Source organism: Mesocricetus auratus, unplaced genomic scaffold, assembly GCF_017639785.1.
Source record: "Mesocricetus auratus isolate SY011 unplaced genomic scaffold, BCM_Maur_2.0 Super-Scaffold_100676, whole genome shotgun sequence".
Taxonomy (NCBI): Eukaryota; Metazoa; Chordata; class Mammalia; order Rodentia; family Cricetidae; genus Mesocricetus; species Mesocricetus auratus.
The window spans coordinates 19,144,849-19,168,003 of record NW_024429266.1 but is presented as its reverse complement, the minus strand read 5'-3'; the positions used below and the strand labels follow the sequence as shown (position 1 = coordinate 19,168,003).

The 23,155-nt window shown below is 42.0% G+C and overlaps 1 non-coding gene across 1 annotated transcript; it reads left to right on the top strand.

Moving 5' to 3' along the window:
* The first annotated feature begins 286 nt into the window (after window positions 1–286).
* On the top strand, window positions 287–360 carry Trnar-ucu. Its single transcript has one exon. It is a non-coding gene; the product is annotated as a tRNA-Arg (tRNA).
* Window positions 361–23,155: the final 22,795 nt, after the last annotated feature.

The following is a 23,155-nucleotide window of genomic DNA, read 5'->3' as shown; positions in this document are numbered from 1 at the left end:
AGGGATGGAGAGCAATAACAAGCAAAGGCTCCTGCTCTGTCCTGTTCTTTCAGGGATCCTGGGACTTGGTAAACGACTGCTGTCACTTTCTTCCAATCCTCGGAGGAATCTAAGACCCGCAATATTGAGAAAAGCTTTGATGGAGCCGGCTGGTGGATCTCCACTCCAGATTTTCCAGTTGTCCCTGTCCCCCCCACCGCTCAGAGAGCAGGATGCTGAGATGGCTCGGTGATGCAGAAGGTATGTGCTTTTTCAGTTCTGGTGCTGATGCTGTGTGTGTGGTGAGGTCTCTGTGGCGCAATGGACGAGCGCGCTGGACTTCTAATCCAGAGGTTCCGGGTTCGAGTCCCGGCAGAGATGATCACCTGGCATGTGCCTCTTTTGTTTTGAATGCTGTCATGTTAGGACGGTAATTATATTTATTCCTCCCTAGATGCTCTGAGGAGAGAAACAAAAGCCTTTTACTTGGGAATCCTAGACCTTCTCTTCCCTTTGCCTCTCTCCCTCTTCATTCTTTCTCCCTTCCTCCCTAGCTGATTTTTATCATCTGATGGAAGCTTGTGTGTCTGCTACATCTTTATTCTCAGCTGATACAATCTTTTTGATTTAGGATGATACAATAGACACAAAATAACTAAGGTGCCTCCCCACAGATTTTTATAACCACCTGGTTCTTCCCTTCTCTCTCTCTCTGAGAATACAAGGGCCAGATCCACCCACATGCAAAAAGGAAGTGGCCAATAGTTCTCTAAGATAATATCCATCTTGACCAAAGTGCTCCTTTCAGGGTCAGGGGACAGCTGGGGTTCATACAGAGGGTAATTTCTCACAGTCATTGTCAGCTATGCTTTTGCATTCCTGGCACTTTGGATGCAATGGCGTATCACTCACATATCCATCTGTAAGGTGAAATGCAGCCATGCCCTGCTCTTTGTCTCAGTAAAATGAACTACAAAACAGTCAACTATTTGCCAGGAGCAAGTTGGCTGAGCTTATCCCCAGGAAGTTAAAGGTCTCCCTTAAGTACTCCTTAATGTGAAGTTTGCTGTGCTTTACCTTAACGCCGGGGAATGTCATCTTTACAATTTCCAACAAGCTGTTTGCTCACCCCCTTGCATCCCTCATTAACGTTTGCCAGCTTTCCGGGTCTCATCTGACAGGCTACATTCAAACAGATCGGGAGCCTGGTCTGACTGGGCTGTAGCTTGGGTTTCTATTTGGAGCCAGCTTGGCTCCCTCTCTTGCACATTGCTGCTGCTATATATGATTATCTAGATGGCGCCGCCCTTGCCAAGGACTGACCTCCACCTCAGGTGATCCTGAGAAACTTGAGAAGACACCCTCCCTTGCCTGCTGTCGAGAGTCTGCATCTCTCCCAAGTGGGACTTCTTGGGAAGGAGACCAGAGGACACGATTATTCAGTTGCGCTCTGAGGAAGTTGGGCCAGGACGAAGGAGGGTACGTATTTAGACGGAACGAAACCATGTTAAGGGGCGAGGGATTGAAACCACAGTCAAACTGTGGATGGACGCAGGTGCTTTGTCCTCTGGAATGGGCAGATTTTCAGGAAATTGAAACTTCTTCCCGTCTTTTGAAGCAGCTGTATTCTAAAGGGCCTGAAGAGTCTTGTAGTTGGAGCCAACATAACCCCACCTTTCTAAGTTATCTTAGTTATATGCCAGTCACGTGTAACTCATCAGTCCTTTGGGGTCCAAAATCGAGACCAGAAGTCCCCCCAATCCCTTCATGGAGCGTTTTTGTTTGTTGTTAAATTGACATATTCTTTCTTACTTACTTTGAACTCTAAGCTGAAAGAAAATATTGGTGTATGTGGAGAAAGGGGTATGAGGAAGAGGAGGGAGTTTAGGGAAGGGATGGGTTATATTTTCCAACCACAATCTCAGTATCACATGTCTTTCACATTCCCTGTCTTATATCACAGGTTAGCAAGAGTAAAAGTTCAGACGGTGGATGGAGAATGTTCCCATGTGCATCGTCAAATGTCAGAGCAGGGACTTGGGTTCATTCAGCATCGTTCTAAGCTTCTCGAATCTAGGAAACTTACAAGACTGATAATTGGAATTATCCAATTATTAGGCATGGAATCCTAAGGACCAAGGATAAGAGTCAAATCAGGGAAGGTGTGTGTACCTAAGTAGGCTTTGCTTTGGGGTTTGTTCATGCTTGGCCAGCTCCTTTTTGTGAAGTCCCATGCCCCTAGCCTGACTTGAGCCTTCCTTGCTGGTTTCTAACTTGCAGTTTGAAGACCTTGGCCTAAGTCGTGGCTACCTTCTGAACTTTATTTTGCTTATTTATATAGACAAGCTTATATGATCTTTCCTACAATATGAAAGTCAATGAGAAAGCCAATTGTGCATCTCTGTACAAATACAAAACCTCTGTTTGTTTACAGGTTTTTTCATCTCTCTCTCTCTCTCTGCATGTGGGAAAGATGCCTGTCCACAAAGTGATGGTGTGTGAGGGTTTAAGTCATCACTTCTGCATGCTGTCATCTGACACTGGTGCTAATTTGGGACACCTAGGAAAGATAACTAACAGGATGTTCCTAGCTGGGAGGGTCTTTCTGAAGACAATGATCCCTCTTTGCCTCCAATAAGGGGGCTTCCCTTCTCAGCTAGCTAGGTGGAGACTTCAGCTAGCTAGGCACTTCATTTAAAGGATTCAAAAGTGTCCACATACTTAAATCTCACTTAGCTTTTGGCTCTATATGTCCATCCCTCAGGGGTGATGGTTTGGGAACTTGAAGGACATCAGTGCTTTTCTACATTGATTAAAAATTCTTCTGGATATGATAACAATTTTCTTCTTACTACATGAGAGAAAATTTCCAACCTAAGAATGTTATAACTATTACATTTCAAAGACACTCAAAATACAAAATGAAACAGATTTTTTATAAAGTCACTACACTGTGTGACTCAAACGTTTTAGAGGTACTGGAGCTGATTATTAATTGCAAAGTATGTGGGTATATCTGTCTTATTTATTACTGTGTTCTCGGTGCCTGAAATATGCTGGGCATTTGATGGATATATCTGAGAGAATTAATGCTGATTTAGACTGGCTATGAATTATGAAGATAGGAACCAGAAAGTGATTCCTCTTAGCTCCTAGGAAGCAGGAACATGGGCAATGCCTTCATGCATTAATTCATTCTCTTAACAGTATTTATCAAATACTCACTTTGCACCATTTCCCATTATTCCAAACACTTGCATCCATATCTCTTGTAGAGGCATATTTTTATGATAAGACAAATGATGGGCAAGCAAATATTATCATGGAATTTGAGGCCAGATGGGTGCTATGGAGGAATTTAGGGATGAATAGGGACCTCTTGAAGAGGGTGATATCTGAGTGAGTGTTTGAATGAAGAGGGATTAGATGGAATTCACTTTTCAGTGACTTCTCACAAAGAGACAGTAAGAATAAGACATCTTAGGGAGGGTCCAGTTTGAGTGGAAAATCTGAAGGTCAGAGTGGTGACATGGAGAGACGAGTTTAGATGTTAAGAGTGGGAATGCCACTGAATGATGCCACACTGACTCTACCTAGTTAAATCCAGCATTTTCTCACACCTCCTACTGTCCTGAAATAAAATTCCTATTCTTATAATTAAAATATAATTTAAAGGCAATATAACCTTGCTAATCAGGTAGCTAAAGAAACCCCTGGAATCTCCTAATAATTGCAGCATAAGAAATAAAAAGGAGACGCACCTGCAATACTGTTTTCATAAGTGAAGGCCTTGGTTGTAGTCTTCCCATCACAAAGCATCTCTTTGAATGCAACAGTCACATGGGCAAAACATGGCATGCTGATGGCTTACATGGCTTTGGAAGACATAATGCCCGTCACTGGTGATTCCCCAAGGCAATGAACACCTTTTCTTACTGCTTTTTACCAAAATGAAGGGCAATTTGTTTTTTCAAAATTAATAGTACCTGGCATTGTCAATTCATTTAAAGAAGTTTCTAGGAATATTCAACCTTTCGTCAATGCAACGTGATGTTGTCAGCCAGAAATTTCATCTCTAGAACTATGTGGCTGAGTTCCACAACAAAAATAAAGTTGCCAAAAAGTCTTAATGATTTATATAACTTTATGGCTTTGTGTTGGGCTGTATTCATAGCTTTCCTAGGTGCATGAAGCCAGTGAGGTGTGGGTTGGTCATGCCTGAAACCATCAAGAAAACAAGATCTTTGTGTATAAGAACAAGTTAGACTGTAGGTTTAGCTATCAACCAATAAGCTTTTAATAGGTCATTAAAGAGAAGTGCATCACAAGGGAAAGGCTCTGTGAACTTGGAAAGAAGCAAAATGCCCAGGTATACATTGTCTCTATGGTTAGTAATGGTTATCCCTTCCTTATGACAACAGAAAATACTCTACCAAAATTCCAACCACCTTTGAGGGGCAGTTCCAGAGCATTGGATAAATAGTGACAAAGGGCTTATTGGTTAGGTTTCCTATGGGCTAGTGATAAGGAATAGGCAAGGCCATTTTGGTGAATTTCAGCAGGGAAATGGGTTGGCAAGTTGGAAGGTTGATTTTGGTTATTGATACATGATAGACATGGTTTGAGATGCAGGCAAGTCTACAGGTCTGCTTGGGTCCAAAGTCTTGCAGAGGCATCAGAGTAAGTCACTGGGGGCATCCAATAGTTGTCACAAGAGAAAATTTTCACTTTGCTTGTATTTGTAATCAATAGGAAAGGAATGTTATTCTTAATACAGTCCTGAAATTATAATGGGATAGGATCCCCTTAACTTCTCTATGACATTCTTAGAGGCTGGTTAGGTCACAAAACAAAACAAAATCAATGCAAAACTTCTGTCCTGAGATGAAGACATTTTTCAGTGATGAATCCTTTGAGATAATAAATGACAAGACATGGAGTATTAGGGTGAGGTAAATTGAAAAACCATGAGCACAGTAAAAGCAGCCTGGGTCTGAATCTCAAGGTTTGCTGTTTCTCTGGGGATACACACTAGGTCTCTCTGAGTTTCTGTTTGCTCACTTAAAAAAATGGCCCATGTAAAAGACAGAGTTAAATAAGGTAAACTATAAGCCTGGCTAGATACTTGGTTGTACCGTAAATGCCCACACACATTCATTTTTCTTTTGTTTATGGGTGGTTCCTTCAATCAATCTTCAGATTGTGTGTACTGAGGATTTGTGGGATTTAGTGGGGATCAGGAATCTGGATCTTGGAAATGCTTTTACTTAGTGGAGTTCAGGTAGTCATAAAGGAGTATACAACATATTTTAAAGAGTCATTCTATTCCAAGAGCATTTTCTCCCTAGATTTCTCTCCAGGGGTGCAAGCAGAGATGCAGCAGAGCAGTCCTTGTGCTGGCCCTGGAAGCTGGGTTTCCGAGGCCTTATGGTGAAGGTCAAACAAGGCCTTCTCAGAGTGCCAGTGAGGTAGGAGGGCGGCCATGTCTGTTGACACAAGGTAAGTAAGTATCGTGAGAGACGGAATTAGGCTAAAAGCAAATGCCTGGGGGAGCTGGCAGCTGCATTACTGGCCAGGGACCTTTCTGGAGAGTTCCCTGACATGGATTGGGCTCAGTCTGATGCTCAGTAGAGTATCTGTTGGGAGCTGCTAACAACCCCTAATAATCTTGTCTTCCTTTGGCTGCCTCTACAGACCACTTTTCAGGAAATGTACCACCTAAAATAGCAGACAATTTAGAACCAGTTAAATTTATTTTGAGCAAACATGAAAGGTTTTTTTTTCTTTTCCAGCTATGTACAAACTTCTAACAGAGCTTTTTAATTTTTTACTTAAATGTGTGTCTAATGGAAGAAGAGAGTGATTGCTCACTCCCAGGTTTCAAGCAGTGGGCCCTAAAGGGATCTGTGTCGAGCACATTTCTCTGAAGTGTTAGACTTCTGGCATAATTTAGTACAGGTTTGAGTTCTCCTTGATTTTATCTGTCCTTTTGAGGTTCTGCAGCTACCATTTGATCTCAAATCTTGGCATAGAAGGGATACCTGGCATGTCTCCTAACACTTCCTGGAATACATGACTTACAAAAGCGCAGTTACATTAATATTAAAATGAGTTTTGGGGTCCATGAGGATCCACTTAGAGAGTAAAGGGTAAATGTCTAAATACTGGTTAGGGGGCAAGTAACTCACTAGTTCATATAAGCAAACATCAATTCATTTATTCATCCAACAAATATTAATTTAGCATGCACTAGGTGTATTCTAAGGTCCTGTGGTAGGAGGGAAAATGTCCCATGTAAAGGACTGGAAAACAGCTTTATTTGACTATAAGGCCTGAGGGAGAAGAAGGTTTGCTATGAAGCTGGGTGGAGAACCAATAGAACGATCCTGGATGGTTTTGGGGTCCCTGGAAGACATTTTGCCCTAGAAGAAAACCACCTGCAGAAACTGAAGTTAGAGACTAGGAAGACCAGTTTTGTGTTTTGGAACTAATTCCCCAGCTATTGCTGAGAAAATAGGGCAAGCAACTACCAGGAGCCTTGCTGGGAACACAGTAGACAATGCCACCAAAAGCAGAAGAAGCCACTTTGAGTTGGATTGAATTAACAGCTAATGGTGGCTACAAGGAGACACAGGTGACTTAGACGTATCTTTGAAGTAAGATAGCAGGAGTTGTCCATGTTTTGGAATGGTGTGGAGGGGTGGGAGCTGACAGGAAGGGCTCCAGTTTTATTATGTACCACTTTCTAATCTAATAAAGGGTGAGATCTAATCTAATGAAGGGGGAAAACGATTAATTAAATTCAGAGCTTTTGTTTTTGGTGCACTTTTGAGATGGCTAAGGGAAAATGTCACACTTCTCTATGGAGAAAGGACTTAAGGCAGAATTTAAGAAACCCGCAGCATGGAGTGACAAAGTAGGAGGAGTTAGAGAAAGGCTGGCAAGGGAAAGGAGACAACAGGGAAGCAAAATTACCCAGTGGCTGGAGCAGTGGAAGGAAATGTTTAAGATGTGGCGTGGCTGAGTGTCACATGCTACCGAGAAGTCAACCGAACGATAATGACAACATGTCCATCAAAGTGACTTGGAGGCCCTGATGGGCGATATTAAGATGCAGGGGAGCAGGAGGTAAATATGAGATTGAGGGGGAGGAATTGGGAGGAATTGAGCCCACACATGCAGGAAGCTTTAGGAGTTTGACTGTTAGATGTTAGAAGGGTTGAGCCAGAAAAAGCTGAGGCTTTTCACAAGGCTTGCTTGTTTGTAACTGTGTATCACGGGACTTTGCCCTTAATAAATAACATAGCTAGAAAAATATTTTAAAATTCCACTATAGCCACCACTGAATTTCAAACTATCTGTTTACCATTAGGTTACTGGAGACTGAACTCGGGCCCAGTATGTTAGGCAAGCACTCTGACCCCAACTCCAGCTCATCACTAATGGGTTTCAACAATGTTAGGTTCGTGGTCAAACTTGGTATATATACATCTCCACTTATTTCATTTGTATTTTAGTAGGAGAGATGGGAATATATCTTAAGCATTAGAGATAAAATCACTGAGGAGTAGGGTTTGGAAGTTCAAGACAGAGAAATTAAACAGCACATGGTAGCCCAGGTTTCTGAGAAGATGGGAGGAGCACCCATCAGAGGAGCACCCGTTTACAGAGGAGCACCCATTTACAGAGGAGCACCCACTTTACAGAGGAGCACCCATTTACAGAGGAGCACCCACTTTACAGAGGAGCACCCATCTTACAGAGGAGCACCCACTTTACAGAGGAGCACCCATCTTACAGAGGAGCACCCATTTTACAGAGGAGCACCCATCTTACAGAGGAGCACCCATTTACAGAGGAGCACCCATCTTACAGAGGAGCACCCATTTACAGAGGAGCACCCATCTTACAGAGGAGCACCCACTTTACAGAGGAGCACCTATCTTACAGAGGAGCACCCATGTTACAGAGGAGCACCCATGTTACAGAGGAGCACTCACTTACAGAGGAGCACCCATTTACAGGGGAGCACCCATTTAAAGAACAGCACCCATTTACAGGAGCAGCCATCAGAGGAGCACCAAAAAAGGCCCAACTTTGGGTAACTGGAGGGCTAGCTCCTTGGACTGTCGTTGGGAGGAAAGGAGGAGCACGTGGATTTGCAGAGAGCTGAGAAGATTATAACTGACCATGTGCATGGGAGGCTGGCAAATCCTCTGTGTATTCCTGCTCCCTTTATTCATAGTAAATGAGCAGAAGAGCCCAGAGGAGTAGGTGTTCAATGTTTGAAGAAAGCACAGAAATTTAGACGGATGTTTGGTTGCAAGGCTAACATAGCTGAGTAGTAGAAGGACCCATCAGGAGAAGACAGATTGGCTGTTAGAAAGACATTCAATCTGCACGCCTGTACATATACATTTTTGTGTCCAGCTTGTTTGCCTTCATAACTTAGGGATGTTACTTGATTTCTTACTGCAGCACTCTCTCCCCATCTCCTCGTGTGTGTGCGTGTGTATGTGTGTGCTATAGAGGGTGTGGACTCCACATTTCTGGAGTATGTGGTCAGAATACACAAAAGAGAGGGATTTTAGTTCCTGTGTCTGAGCCCAGGACCAGTTTCTCATTAATTGGTTCAGAGCGCCACCTGCTGGAATCCTTTACAGTGTTTGCTCTGCCAAGCATAATTTGAAATCTATGTCCTTGGAAAAGTCAATGTTCTTACCTGCAGCATTTTCTTCTACGAATTCTAACTTCCAGATTTTTCAGATACCAGTTTACTGTTTTGTATGTGTAGATGAAAGCAGTAACATTAGATGTTTTCTGTCTTGATCTTGGTCTTTTGGGCAAATGCTGTATCTTGTTTAAATGTCTTTCAACCTCATTTGTGCTTTGTAAAAGGAAAGGATAAAATGCTACAATTGTCTGAAATGGAGTAGAAGAAGTATGTTAACTGTTGAACACTTATAAGCTACAGATAAAGCAGAATCTACCTTCATACCTATTAGTTGATGTCATTTAGCAATTTCTTAAATTTATTTGATTTTCGTCTATCTGTTTTTACCACCAAATTCATTTTCTTTAGTACACTGAATGTAAACTTCTTCATCTCTTGTCCAAGTTGATTCTTCAGTTAATTAGCTTGTAATATATGGTTTTATTTTATTTTATTTTATCGAGACAGGCTTTTCCATGTATATCTTGCTTTGAACTCTTGGAAATTTTCATACCTCATCCTTATGATTCTAGATATATGCCACTGTACCTGACTTATATTTTAAAAATATTGTATCTTAGGTTTTTAATTAATAACTTTTTTGAAAATAAAATATATTTATATCATTTTCCCTTCCACTTCTTCCCTCTAGCCCCTCTCAAGTACCCTTTGCTCTCTCTTTCAAGTTTATGATCTATTTTTCTTTAATACATATTATATTAAAAGATGTATTGTATTATTTAAATATATTATAAATATAAAATACAACCTGCTTCAGTCCACATAATGTTTATCGCTTGTATGTGTATAGTTTTAGGGATGACCACTTGGCATTGAATAACCAGGGCTCTTCCCTAGGAAGAGCTATTTCTCCCACTCAGAATTCTTTACTTGTCTGTAATTCTTTGTCTGGGGTGGAAGCCTCATTGTGGAAGAGGAGGCAGAAAGATTGTAAGAGCCAGAGGAACAGCTTCTAGAGAAGCTCATCTCATCAACATGGCTGTCTAAATAAGACCCAAACAACGACACCAATAAAAATGCTAACATGGAAGGTGGAATCAGCCCTGGAAAACAGTCTCTCTTAACCTGAGAACAGTGTTAAAACCTTTCTCTCACATCTTTAGGTCATGCTACTGAAGTGCTTCAACTTCTAGATTTTCATTAAGTTATTTGTCGCTTCATCTTTTTTCAGCCCATGAGAGAGATCAGGGAACGCTTATTCTAATTAGTTCCTCTCCTGTGGTTCAGCAATAACTCTTAATTATGATCACTTAAAATATACACATTCAGGAAGATACCTGCAGGATTTAGGGAAATGCCAATGGAAAATATCCTGAATCATCCTATAAGGGAAAAGAGCAACCATTCATTTACTTAAGCAGCTCTTGTGAGGTGCCTGAGCTGGGCCAGGGAGTCTGAGAGGCAAGTATGATCCTGGACCTAACTGAACAGAGATGTAGTATGGAAGACAGGTATCATTAAGTCATCACAGTGTATGGCGTCAATTCTAGAAGTGCTAGAGAACTTTCTGGAAGGAGTGAGGAAAGTTAGAGCAAAGACATGCAAGGCAGGTCCTGAGGTGAAGCTGAAAACTGGGAGAGAGGTTGAGGGGCAGGGGCTGCTAAGTTTTTCAATGGACAAATACTAGTAGCTGGAAATTGTGTGTGTGTGTGTGTGTGTGTGTGTGTGTGTGTGTGTGTCTGTCTGTCTGTCTGTCCTCACTGACTTTCTGTCTTTGTGTCTCTTTGTGTGCATGTGCACATCCATGTGCAGTTGCAGGGTGTGACCATGCTCAGGTTTATAGTTTAGAAAGATTATTCAGGCTGAATTGTGGAGAGTGGCTGAAGGGAAGCCAGATTGAGGATCGATTTCAAGGTGTGTGTTATCTGATATGGAGCTGGGCAGGAGAGAGTGAGAGAAGTGCGTCCAAGAGGCATTTCAGATGGTGAAGGGATAAGACTTTGTTGAAATAGACTATAGGAGAAGGAAAGTGTCTGGTGTGATTCCTAGCTTCCTGCCTTAAGCTGGTGAGAAGTAAGGAATACTCTGAAGGTGGGGACTTTGGGGGGTGTTCAATGAAGAAGGTTACTTCCACGGTGGACACGCTGAATCTGAGGTGTCTAAGAAGTCCAAGTAGATAGACCAGGAAATCAATTGGGTGAATGATCCAGGAACTCTGAAGAGAAATCTAGGCCAGAGATACTGGTAGGAGCAGTCAATTTGTTGAGTGGAGATTGATATTTTAGGAGTGTTCAAAAGAATGTGGAATGAGGAAGGAGACCTAGGAACTCCTCATTTTAAAACTGTTTCACATAGATGTTAAGATAGGAGAGTGGCTGGGGATGCTGGAGGAAAAGGCCAGAGAAGGGCTGGAGCTGGAGCCTGGGAAGAGAAGCTGTTCTGGCCCAGTGAGAGGGCTCCATCCAGAGGAGAGGTGGTTGGAGACCTGGAATCAGAGAGGGGCCTGTGAAGTGCCAGGTCTGCTGTGATGGGGACATGAGGGCTGAGAAAGATGATGCTTTTTGTGGGAGGGGTTTCCCCTTCTCTTTTGGAGCAGAGTCAGGAAGCAGAAGTTGAATCCCTGCCTGTAGATTCACTGACACATTAAATGAGCTCCCACTCCAGGTCTTCTGTTTCCCTCCTGTACAAGAGTAAAGCCACCAACCAAGAATGAGTGTACACGTTATTGGATCTCCTTTTCTTCATTCCTAAGACAGTCAACACCCACTTTTCCTGTGAGTTTCTCTTGAAACTCTCCTCTTGTTTGACATGCATAGATTTCTACTCAGCAATGCCCTTTCCTGTCTGAAAGTATTCTTTGTGGAAGTCAATAGTTTCCTATCTATCGTCTATCTATCTATCTATCTGTCTGTCTGTCTGTCTATCTATCTATCATCTATCTATCTATCTATCTATCTATCTATCTATCTATCTATCACCTATCCATCATCTATCTACCTACCTATCACCTATGTATCACCTATTCATCTATCTATCTGTCTGTCTGTCTGTCTGTCTGTCTATCTATCTACCTACCTATCATCTATCTATCTATTTGTTTTCAAATTATGATTTTGAGGCAAAGAGCTGATAAGAGCAGTTGACTATGTAAGGTGAGAAGAAGTGATTAGAAATTTATAGAAAGACTTTTTTCTTTTTCTTTTCTGCTTTTGGGGGTTGGGGATTTAAGACAAGGTTCTTCCGTGTAGCCTTGGCTGTCCTGGAACTCACTCTGTAGAGCAGGCTGGCCTTGAACTCACAGAGATCTCCCTGCCTTTGCCTCCTATAGAGAGACTTTTAAGAGGCTTTGGGAAGATAGACATATGTGAGGCAGACATAGGAAATGGCAGGGTGGAAATCACTACGGGGAAAGCTTACATTTCCTTGTACCCTTTGATGTATAGTGCTCATTGCTATAACCCAAAATTGTTTCATAAAACTTATGTTTCTTATTGTCTTGGTCCATTCAGGCTCCTGTAACATAATACCATGAGCTGAGTGGCTTATGGAAGGCAGAAATTTTATTTCTCATAGTCCTGTAGGCTGGGAAGTCCAAAGCCAATGACTCAGTGTCTAGTGGGGTCTTGCTTTTGGGCATCTTGCTGGGTCTTCAGATAGTGGGAGGGAGGCAAGGCTCTTGTGCCTCTTGTGTATAGACTCTGATTCCATTTGGGACCCTGGAGGGAACAGAAATGCTGAGTCATAGGCTACACTGTTCTTCTCCAGAGAGTTATGTCTTGTTCCTTTAAAGCTATTCCATTGATTTTATATTTTTGTTACTGAAAATACCATAAAGTTTCCCTCACAAAGGGTTAGGTTTTCACCATCAGAATTTCTGGAAGACACACATATTCAGACTATAGTAGCTGAGGCTGATGCTGGCAGTGTCACTTGACTCCTTGCGAGGAGAGTGTGTTTAAGCTACTTTTTTTAAATTGTAAAACAAAATATTCACAGACAGGTTGATAAGATTGCTCAGTGGGTCAAAAGATTTGTACTCAAGTGTGATGATCTGTGTTCAAACCTTGATAACTGTGGAGAATGGAAGGACCCAACTCCTGAAAATTGTCCTCTGACCACCACACATGTACAATGGCATATGTGCACCCATACTCACATACACCATATATACATGATATTAATAAAACTTAATATGTATATAGACTCAAGCATGTGGAGGCATAAGAACAGTTTAAAAGCATGATTACAGTCATAGACATTCACAGTCCTGCCAGTCAGCTTAAAATGAGACTATTTCCAGTTCTTTTGAAGTCTTTTGGGCTGATATCTCTCATTTTGTCCCTGCCTTTGTACCCAGGGTAACTATCCATTCTCTTAGCTCTCTTCATAGTTCTATCTTGGATATGGCTATTCCCCAAATTATATATTGTTTCATTTTACTTATTAATTTTATGCAAAGGGAACCTTGTTCTTTTGTGAGGTTCTTTTATTTCTTTGTTATTTATTTTAATTATGTTTTTATATCCCAACTGCAGTTTCTCTTCTCTCCTCTCCTCACCCGCCCCCATTCACCCCTCTGTTTATCTTCAGAAAATGGCAATGCTCCCATGGATATCAACCAGCTATAATACATCAAATTTTAGTGAGACTAAGCAATTCCTCTCTTATTGAGGCTGAACTAGGCAAACCAGTACAAGGAAAGAGTTCCCAAAACAGTCAACAGAGTGGGAGACAGGCCCTGCTTCCAGTGTTAGGAGTCCCATCAGAAATCCAAGCAACACAACTTTAGCATAGATGCAGAGAGCCTAGGCCAGTCCATGCAGGCTACAGTTGTCAGTTCAGTCTCTGTGAGGCCCTGTGAGCCCAGAATAGTTGATTAGGTGGGTTTTCTTGTGGTGTTCACTATTGCATTTTTGAGATTCATTCATGCTATTGGATGCCCACCAGTTTAATTTCATTGGTGCATAATATACCATTATGAGTGTGTCACAGTTTATGAATGAATTCCTTTTAAGGATTTATTTTATTTTTAAATTGCATGTGTACTTGTGTGTGTGTGTGTGTGCATGTGTGTGTGTGTGTGCCAAGAGGTGTCAGATTCTACAGGCAGTTGTGAGTCACCAATATGGATGTTGGGAACTGAATTTAGGTCGTGAGCTAGAGCAGTATGTGCTCTTAGCTGTCAAACCATGTCTCCAGCCCCCACATTAACACATTCTGCTCTGGATGGATAAACCATTTATTTCCAGGTGGTTGTTCACTGTTCACTATAAATAGTGTTGCTGGGATCTACTTTTATCTCCTAAATTAAGTTATTTCAGATTATAAATAATCCTGATCCTGAGTATAGGATTGACAGGTCATGGATGACTGACAAGTCCTGGGTGATTGACAGGCCTTGGGTTACATTCCTGCTCAATTCCTTCAGGAGATGTTTCATTGCTTTTCCAAGTGATCCTGACAACTTTAGTTTCTATCTTCATTACTGACAACACTAGAGACTTTGTGAAGTCCAGGCAGAGCGCTCACTTAGTAACCTCCCAGAGAGGTGGTCACAGTACGAGAAGAGCATGGAGACTCCCAGGCTGCAGTAGTCTGGGCATGCGTCTTCTGTTTGTTTGCTTTCCCTGACTCCCGTTTTCAGACTGGAAACGGCATTTCTTACCACTCCAGTAAGTTCAGGAAGCTTCACGAAAGATGAAAATGTTTCTTAAAAAGGAGATTTAAAGTCAGAAGTAGCAAAGTAGGGGGTGGAGTTCCAAGCTTTGAGGGGTTTTAGTATTCATAGAACATTGGAGGGGAGGGAATTCATTTGTAAGACTTTCGCTCAGAATTCCTACCCTCAGCGTTGAAATGCTTGGTAGCCTGGAATTCTATAGTTTGGGTAGCACTGATTGAGTTTTTCTTCTCTTGCTCTTTCCCTAGTCTAAATGCATATGTACACATGGCAAGACTTCCTCCTTTTCCTGAAGCAGGAGCACCCAGTACCTCTGTCTTCTGCCTGTCCTCCTTCCTTCTAGCAGTCAGCTCTGAGCCATTCTCAGTAGAAAGGGTCTCCAATCCTCACAAGAGCCCTGGGAAACTGTCCCAATGGTAGCAATGAACAAACGGAGGCCCAGGAAGTGAGTAAGTTGTTGCAAATTAAAAACCTTCTAGAATGTTGTTCTGTCTGTTACCATCTGTGTTTGTTCCCTCTATCTCTCTCAGACTATCTATTCTTGTTTTGTCATTTGTAACCATGGGACCATGAATAACTGTTTCATCCTATCTAAGCTTTACATTAGAAAACAATAGTAAACATTTATTAAGCAATAAAAATAGCTATGTGGACTTCTTCCATTCTGATAGGAGGAATGGTTTGGGCTTGCGAGGATCTTTCCCCTTGACACTATAATTGTTATTGTTTTTTTTATTTGTCTCCTAAATCCACTCTCTCTGGTTGAGTACAAGTTTCACTTACTATATGAGCAGTGTGTGCCTGCAGTTGGGTAGGAATTGGCTATAAAGCTTACTCAGGTGTGTAGTCTGTCATTTTCCTCTCACACTGCCTTGCCAGCACACAGCATATTTATTCCCATCATGGTCAGGATTTTCAGTGGAATCTTTCACAAGGTGTGCTGTTACCAGCTCGCAAATACTCAGGTTCTGTGATTCCTCCTGGGACAACAGTCAGGCTTGGCTGCATAGCTAGCATGCCAGTGCCTGATCCCTGGGGGTCATTGTCACTGCCTCCCAGGCTCCTTACCTCTCAGGTCATACCTCACACTGCTAACAGGACATTCACGAGAAGAGAGGAGGCATTGTTCAAATGTAAGAGACTCAGCCGGGCATGGTAGGTAGCTCATGTCTGTGGTCCCAGCACTCAGGAGGCCACAAAAGGAGGATCGCCATGGTTTCAAGGTGAAGCTGGGCTGTAGAGAAAGATCTTGCTTCAAATATAATATGTGTGTGTGTGTGTGTGTGTGTGTGTGTGTGTGTATAACAATAAACCAGTTTCTAATACATTGGTGTTAGACTTACATTGCTGCATATTTGAGAGTCAAAGCGTGTGCTCTGGCAAGCCCAACAAGCTCAGCCATATTTCCTAAAACACCCGTAAAAGACACAAGTAATAGTAGAAACCAGAGAAAGGAGATTTATTTAGCAAGACTACCATAGGAAAGTAAACAATGGGCTTCCTGTAACTCCCAAGTCAGTCTTTGCCATCCTGACATAAGGTTTAGGTTTAAAAAGAGAGCAAAGCATGGTCCTGTCCAGCCTGTGCTCATCACTGTCTGTCCCTCGGGGTGGTTTGTATAGTCATCAGATGTGTGTGAAACCCTCCTGCCCAGAGGCAAGTTCCTCTTCTGGCCAACATCATGGCTTCAGCCTTTCTTTCCTTGAGCTTGAGACTCCTAGGAAAATTTGAATTCATTGGGATCTATTGTTTTAATAGTCTAATAGCCAAGAGGGGTCACAGGTGTTTTCTTTTGGAATGGCTTCTCTCAGCTCTGTGGTTGTGGCAAACACCTTTAATTCCAGCACTCATGAGGCAGAGTCAGGCAGGTCTCCTGATCTACAGGGGTGAGTTCCAGGACAGCCAGGGCTACACAGAGAGACCTTGTCTTGAAAAAAAAACCAAAAAACAAAACTAATAATAATGCTTCTCTCCTGGCAGGACAATTATACCAGAAGGGCCATTTTCTCCACCTGTGACAGCCTTTGGGGCAGACATTTTTCAGACCTGTTTTCCTGCCTGCCCTTGTTGCTGTCTCCCACTTACCCTATCTGCATGCCATACTTCCTCTCTTCATGAGCACTGGGAAGAGAGTTGTGCTGGGTTTCCAGTAGAGAAACGCAGTGGGAATGTAAAGGCTCTGGTTTGAGGAGATGTTCTCTGTGACCCCAAATATTCCACATGTATCACATGTACATGTGTGTGCACCAGAGCACACACACACACAGACACAGACAGACACACATACAGACACACAGAAATAGACACACATAGAGACAGGCAGAGAGAGAGAGAGAGAGATAGAGGGAGAGAGAGACAGAGACAGAGAGAGAGAGAGAGAGAGAGAGAGAGAGAGAGAGAGAGAGAGAGAGAGAGAGAGAGAGAGAGAGCAGACACACACACACACACACACACACACACACACACGGGGCAGACAAAAGAGGATATGAGGAACTTCTCAGATGCTCTGGTCACATCACATCACATGAAACATTACAAGCCTTAGGGTTCAGTTTCTGTTTGCAGCTCATCACTCAGGAATCCTAGATTGTCTACTTTAGCAAACTTAGGAGCACTTTTAAAGAATGATTATTGAAGCCAGAAACAAAGAGGGACTAAATACAGAGTAAAACAGGTTCTGGCAAATTCTTCCCATAAAAGCATTCTGCTCTCCGCGTACTGACATTCTTTGATTTGATTTCTCCGTTCTTTTAAATACAGAAAACCATTTGCAGCTTGGATCCTTAAAGAGCTAGGCCATGAGCTGGATCCTCAGAGAACTAGGCCACAGGCTGGATTTGTCTTACAGTTTGCCAACTCTATTTTCATAATCTCATTCTCACTTTTACAAGAACAAAATATCATAGAGAAAAACTTTAAATTACTTAATTTGGTAATTTTTTTAATTTTTGAGACAGAGTTTCTCTGTATTGTATTGCTTTGGAGCCTATGCTGGAACTAACCAGGCTGGCCTTGAACTCACAGAGATCTGCCTGCCTCTTCCTCCCAAGTGCTGGGATTAATGGCATGGGCCACCAACACCCAGATCTAATTTAGTAAATTTTCAGAGGAAGTGTTATGAAGGCTTCGATTATTAGGGAATTTCTAGAAGACAGCATGAGGAGGTCATTAAAATGACCTTTGAATTGAGAGACCGGAATAGAGATGATGCTGAACAAAGAATAGGATGTGGTAAAATGGAAACAAAGACACCAGGTTATCCCCTAAGTTGAGTTAGTGGCTTTTACACACCAGTCTGTCCCTGCAAGTTTAAGGAAGTTGTTCGCAATCTGTGGCACAGGACATGCATGCCACAGGGCCTCATCTGTGTCCCTACTGCCTTCAGATGCAGCAGCAGAATGCTTGCTCTGCTTTCAGAGTTAAAGGGGGAAGAGTAAGCTACCAGTGCTGCAAACTGGCAAGGGAAGAGGCAAGAGCCAGAAACCACAAGGACTGTGGCAAGAGTCCTTGGTGACTGGAAATGCACACAATCATATAAGGCCTGTAGCTTTAGTCAAAATCAGGGTTTTTTCCCAAGGTAAACGACTGTCAGAAAACAGGAGGTCAAAAAAGAATAAAGCCTAAACATGGATGTCTCAGAAAGGAAGGAAAGAAAAGAATCTCAAGTCTAAGACCAGGTTGGGAACAGACGACAGTTTTTTTTTAAGATATTTGAAAACCAACAGCTTTAAAAAATATCTTTGAAAATGGTAGATATCACAAAGAAGGAAGGGCTAGATTTTTCCAAAAGTGTGAGGACACCGAGTTAGCAATCAGTGTTTTGGCTTCAGCCTTCAGCCTTCTGGTACCAGAAAAATGTCTAGCTTGTTCAAGTCACGGTTTTCTCATCAGGAAAATGAGAACAATGTGATTTTTATGTTTCATGATTACAATTTTATTTGTATGGGGTTTTAAAGGGCTATAAGCAATTAAGTAATGACAGACTTTATTTCCTTGGTGGGTTGACTTTTCTTGGGCACACACAGCCACCCATGGACTGGGATTTGATGGGTTTTCAAAGTGTAAGTTGCCTACCAACATTGAACTCTAACAATGATTAAATCACTTTCATGGGGCTTAAAGTCCTTATAATCTTCAGGCTAATTAAAGACTTAGAAGGTGCAGATATTATTGAAAACAAGATTCAGTTCACAGTGGACATCTCAGCTGTTGTCTAGCTGGCCACCTAGGAATTCCTGAGAGAATGTCACAAAACTGCCACAAAATGCATGGGCCCATGGACCTGGAGATCACCAGGAAAGCACTAAAATCTTAGACATAGCTTCACAATTCTGTCTCATGGTAGGATATGTCATACAGGCCGAAGGGTTTTGAGAGATGACAGCCTATGGGACTTTAATGTTTAAAATTCCTTCCTAGCATCTCCCCTCCCCCCTAAAGAAGTTGCTTTTGGAATGGTGTCCAGATCAAATCTCTTAAAGCTATTCTGCAGTAGACAACTAATGATGCAGCAGCAAGTCACACCCAGTCCTCTTCCAGGGACTATGTTTTCTAGTCCCCTTGGCAGTACTTGGGACTGGATGCTACCAGCATGGGTGAATAGGATGTGTGACTTTTATTGGGCAAGGGCATTAAAAAGCAAACATGAGATGTGATTTCTCCCTTCTTTGTTTTCTTGTTATCTCCTTGGCTACTGGTGTCAGAGACAATTCCTCCAAAGGACATGAGTGCAGGAAGCTGAATCACTGCTTAGATCTGAGTCAACAGACCGGAAGCACTTATATCCAGTAAGAATGTGATCAGAAGCTCACTGTGTGGTGTGTAAGGGTGGGGTTGGGTTCTGTGTGTTTTCTGGAATAGTATTAAGTGTAAGATTAGCAGACTTTCTCCTGAGTGGCTCTGTTCCACACATCTATGATCTTCTAGAGTTTTTCTTTGAAATATAGCCCTGATCTTTACCGCCTCTTCTTGCATTCTTTCTATTCTCCTTCGCTTCACGTATTTAAGTGAATCATCAAGTGAATTGAGAGCAAAGAGAACAGAGAAAAGGTGGGCACTTTATTAATTCATCCTTCCTGCTTAATTTGGCTGCATGTGAGGAGCTCATTTCTGGTAGGAGTCCAACACAGGTGTTTGCAGGCACTTGGCTGCAGTTCCTGGGCTGGATGTGGAAAAGGTGTAATTGTGGAGGCCCTAAGTTTTAATGAGATGGTTTTAAATTGAGAGCCAAGAAGAAGAGAGCTTTCACACTACTTTACTTCCATGAAATTGGTTTCCTTTTCATTTCTTGCTTTGCCATTGGCAGAATGCCCTCGGAATGTGTGAGTTGTTAGTGGAACACCCTGCAGTCATTACCTGGTTTGTAAACTTGGCACAGGAGGCCTGGAGAGCCGTTTCTGCTTAACTCCAAGTTGTGTGCCTGGATTCAGCTAGGAGGACAACCTAGCATCTTGGTGTTGTGAGGGTGGGGGATGGTGTGCCTCTAAAGTCATTTATAAAAAGTAAGCAAACAAACAAGTGAAAATAATAACAAAAAATAAGAGATTTCAAAATTGCACTAAACTGATTCACTTCCCCATTTCTTTAGAATTTTCTCAGTTTATTTGCCATGGGATCCTGTAGAGTTTGCACTTAGATCAGGTGCCACTGCATGTAATCTGAATATACTATTGGATAAGACTCCACAGTTGTTTAGGGGTTATGTGTTTCCACTGGAATGGGAAGATCCAGGGACTCCCTCTGTATTGTTGGTCACCAGCTCCCTTGGAGAGAGGTGGCCCAGAATCTCACACACTTCTATGATGAGCTCAATTCAGACCAAAAATTTTTGGTCTTGAATGTCTGGGACTTACTGTCTCTAAGACTTTGAGCTTGAGACCTCTCTGCCTCATCTTTGGTAGTCACGGGACCCATTGCTATGGTTGTCATATAAAGAATTGATAGAAGTAAATCCATAGTTAAACATGCAGTGGGGTAGCTGTTTCTAACAGTTGTTCTATTTTTAGTTTTGTGAGTCTCCACCATACTAATTTGCATAATAGCTGCACTAGCTTACATGTCCATAAGCAATGAGAAAGGTTCCTATTTCTCTGTATCTTTGCTAGCATTTGTTGTTATTTTCTTGACATCAGTCATTCTCACTGGAGTGAGATGGAATCTAAAAATAGTTTATGTTTGCATTTTCTTAGTGGGTACATTTCACATCCTTACTTATTGATGTGTTATTTACAACAGCTAAGAAATGAGATCAGCCCAGATGTCCGTTCATGGATGAAATGATAAAAACAAAACAAAACAAAAAACCATGTAGTACATACAGACATGAGACTATATTCTACTCTCGAGAAAAACATTTTTGGAAAGATGAATTGAACTTGGAAGAGTTACATTAAGGTAAATAAGCCAGCATCAGAAGCACAGACACTGCAGATTTTCTCTTACATGTGGATCCTGGTTTCCAGTTTGCATATAAGTACATGGGAGTGCTGGGGAGATCATGGGACTAGAAGGAAGACACCATGTAGGGGGAAGAAGAGACGTTATTAAGGGATGGCGGTGAAAAAAGGGCAATATAATGCATGCGGTGTAAAAGCTGAAGAGGAGGACCCGGGAAGGAGGAAGAGGGTGGCAGGGGAGAGGAGCGAAGGTGGAGAGCCAGTAAGAAGAAAGTGTGCATAGAATGACTATGACGAAAGCCAGCAGTTTGTAAGCTAACTTAAACAACTAATAAAAATAAAGAAGCAAATCATTAGCCACTGAGAGCTGAGTAAAAATCCATAGTCACAGGTGTTGTTTCCCAACGTCGGGGTAAGAGCACAGGGGAATCATGCCATCGGGCTCTTATTGATGGTCCTGATGCAGGCCCCTGCCTTCTCTGAGCATCTTCACAACATTTTGATGAACACCACCAGCATTTCACTAACCGTGCTCCAGTCAGGAACTATTTCTCTTTCCCATCTTCTCTCTCTGGATCTTTCTGCTATTCTTGAAGTCATCCCCCTTCCCTGACACAGCAGTGCTCCAATATTGATCTATTGGTTCAGGAAATAGAATGGAGAGAATATTGTCTGGTTGGTATAGAGACATGAACATAACTGGCCCCTTTCTCAATCATCACCTCTATTCTGTGGTAGGAGAAGACAGATTATTTGGGAGTAAAGAAAATGGCAGGAGAACAAGCTGGGCACAATGGTGATTATGGGCATGCCCACACTGGAAATTAGTAATTAGATGGAAACAATACCATCTTCCTTGTTTGTTGCTGGATGGGCTTCTTGTAGTAACAGTCAACAAAGCTGTAGAGGCTGAAAACTTGAGTGTTTATTTCTTGCTTGCATTCTGTGCCTCTGGCAGGTTAGTACATCTTCATTTGGGGATGCAAAGTGACAGAGATGAATTTAGAACATTTAGAAAGCTGCCGCTCCCCCTGGCAGTGGAAAGGGAAGAACTAGGGAACATTCATATAATGGTTCCTATTTCATGGGCCCACACCAGTTATATGGCCATGCCCAAATTTAAGACACAATTTTCTCCTCTGCTCTTCCCTAAGGGCACAGTTGGCTTCCTCCATCTACCAGTTCTGTGATTTCCTTTGATGAGGATGGGAGTGAAGACTGCTGACCCCAAGTTAAGCTTTCTGCTTTCCTTTTGCTCACTTATCATCCTTAAAAGTCATTACTTCTTCCACATAGGGGATTGGCAATAGGGTGGGAGGCTGGGGGAGGGATGGGGAGTGCGGGAGGAGGGGAGGGAGAGGGAACTGGGATTGACATGTAAACCAAGCTATTTAAAATTAAAATAAAAAAATTTAAAAAGTCATTACTTTTGTATTCAGCTTTCTGACTGAAGAAATATAAGATGTCTGACCCAGAGTCAAGCAGAGCCAGCAAAATCACAAACCTGTGAGCAAGGAATGTTTGCTGTTCAAAGACAGTAAGGTTTGGTTGGGATTGTTACAAAAGCAAGCAAAAGCTCTAATACAGCCACAAGACACTCAGAAGGAAAGAAAACAAAACAGCATAATGATGAATAGCTCAAATGACTAATTCATTGTTTTTTACTCCTTTATGATTTTAATTGATACACTATTTGTACATTTTTAAAGAGTACAATTCAGTACTTTGATACATCCCTTGAGAGTACTTTATTTGAAATGTTTCATCTGTGTTTAATCCAGACCATTACATCAACATGCAAGTATGAGGTACAGGAAAACAAATGGGGAATGTGCTAGTTTTATAAGGCTGCTGTTCAAGATTTTACAATGCCCCTGTTATGGGGTTGAAAAAGCAGTATGTGGTTTGTACTGTTCTAGTTTAAAATTAACAAAAGATGCAAAACTGCACTGCGTGTCAGGGTTGGGGAGACAGCCCAGTGCTAGCTGTGCAAGCATAAGGAACTGCACTCAGATCTCCAGCACACACATAAAACCCTGTGCACGGCAGCACACGTCTATAGCCCTAGCACTTGGAGCATGGCTCTGTGCTAAGTAGATCCCAAAAGCTCTCTTGCTAACTAGTGTAGCTGAACCAGTGAACTCCAGTTTCCATGAGAGTTGAATTCCTATGTCAAAGAATAAGATGGAGAATAACAAAGAAGCTCATCACTGATCTTTGGCTTCTACACACACACACACACACACACACACACACACACACACACCACACATATTTGTATGTGTATGCAAACACATGTACATGTGTCATACACTCTAAATAAATGAAAATAAATGCAATTTCTGAGCCTTGATTGGACTGTAGTTTTCAAAAGGGAACCAGAAAAGCACTTGATGCTCAACCTGGAAATTTGAATATCCTCGGTTTTGG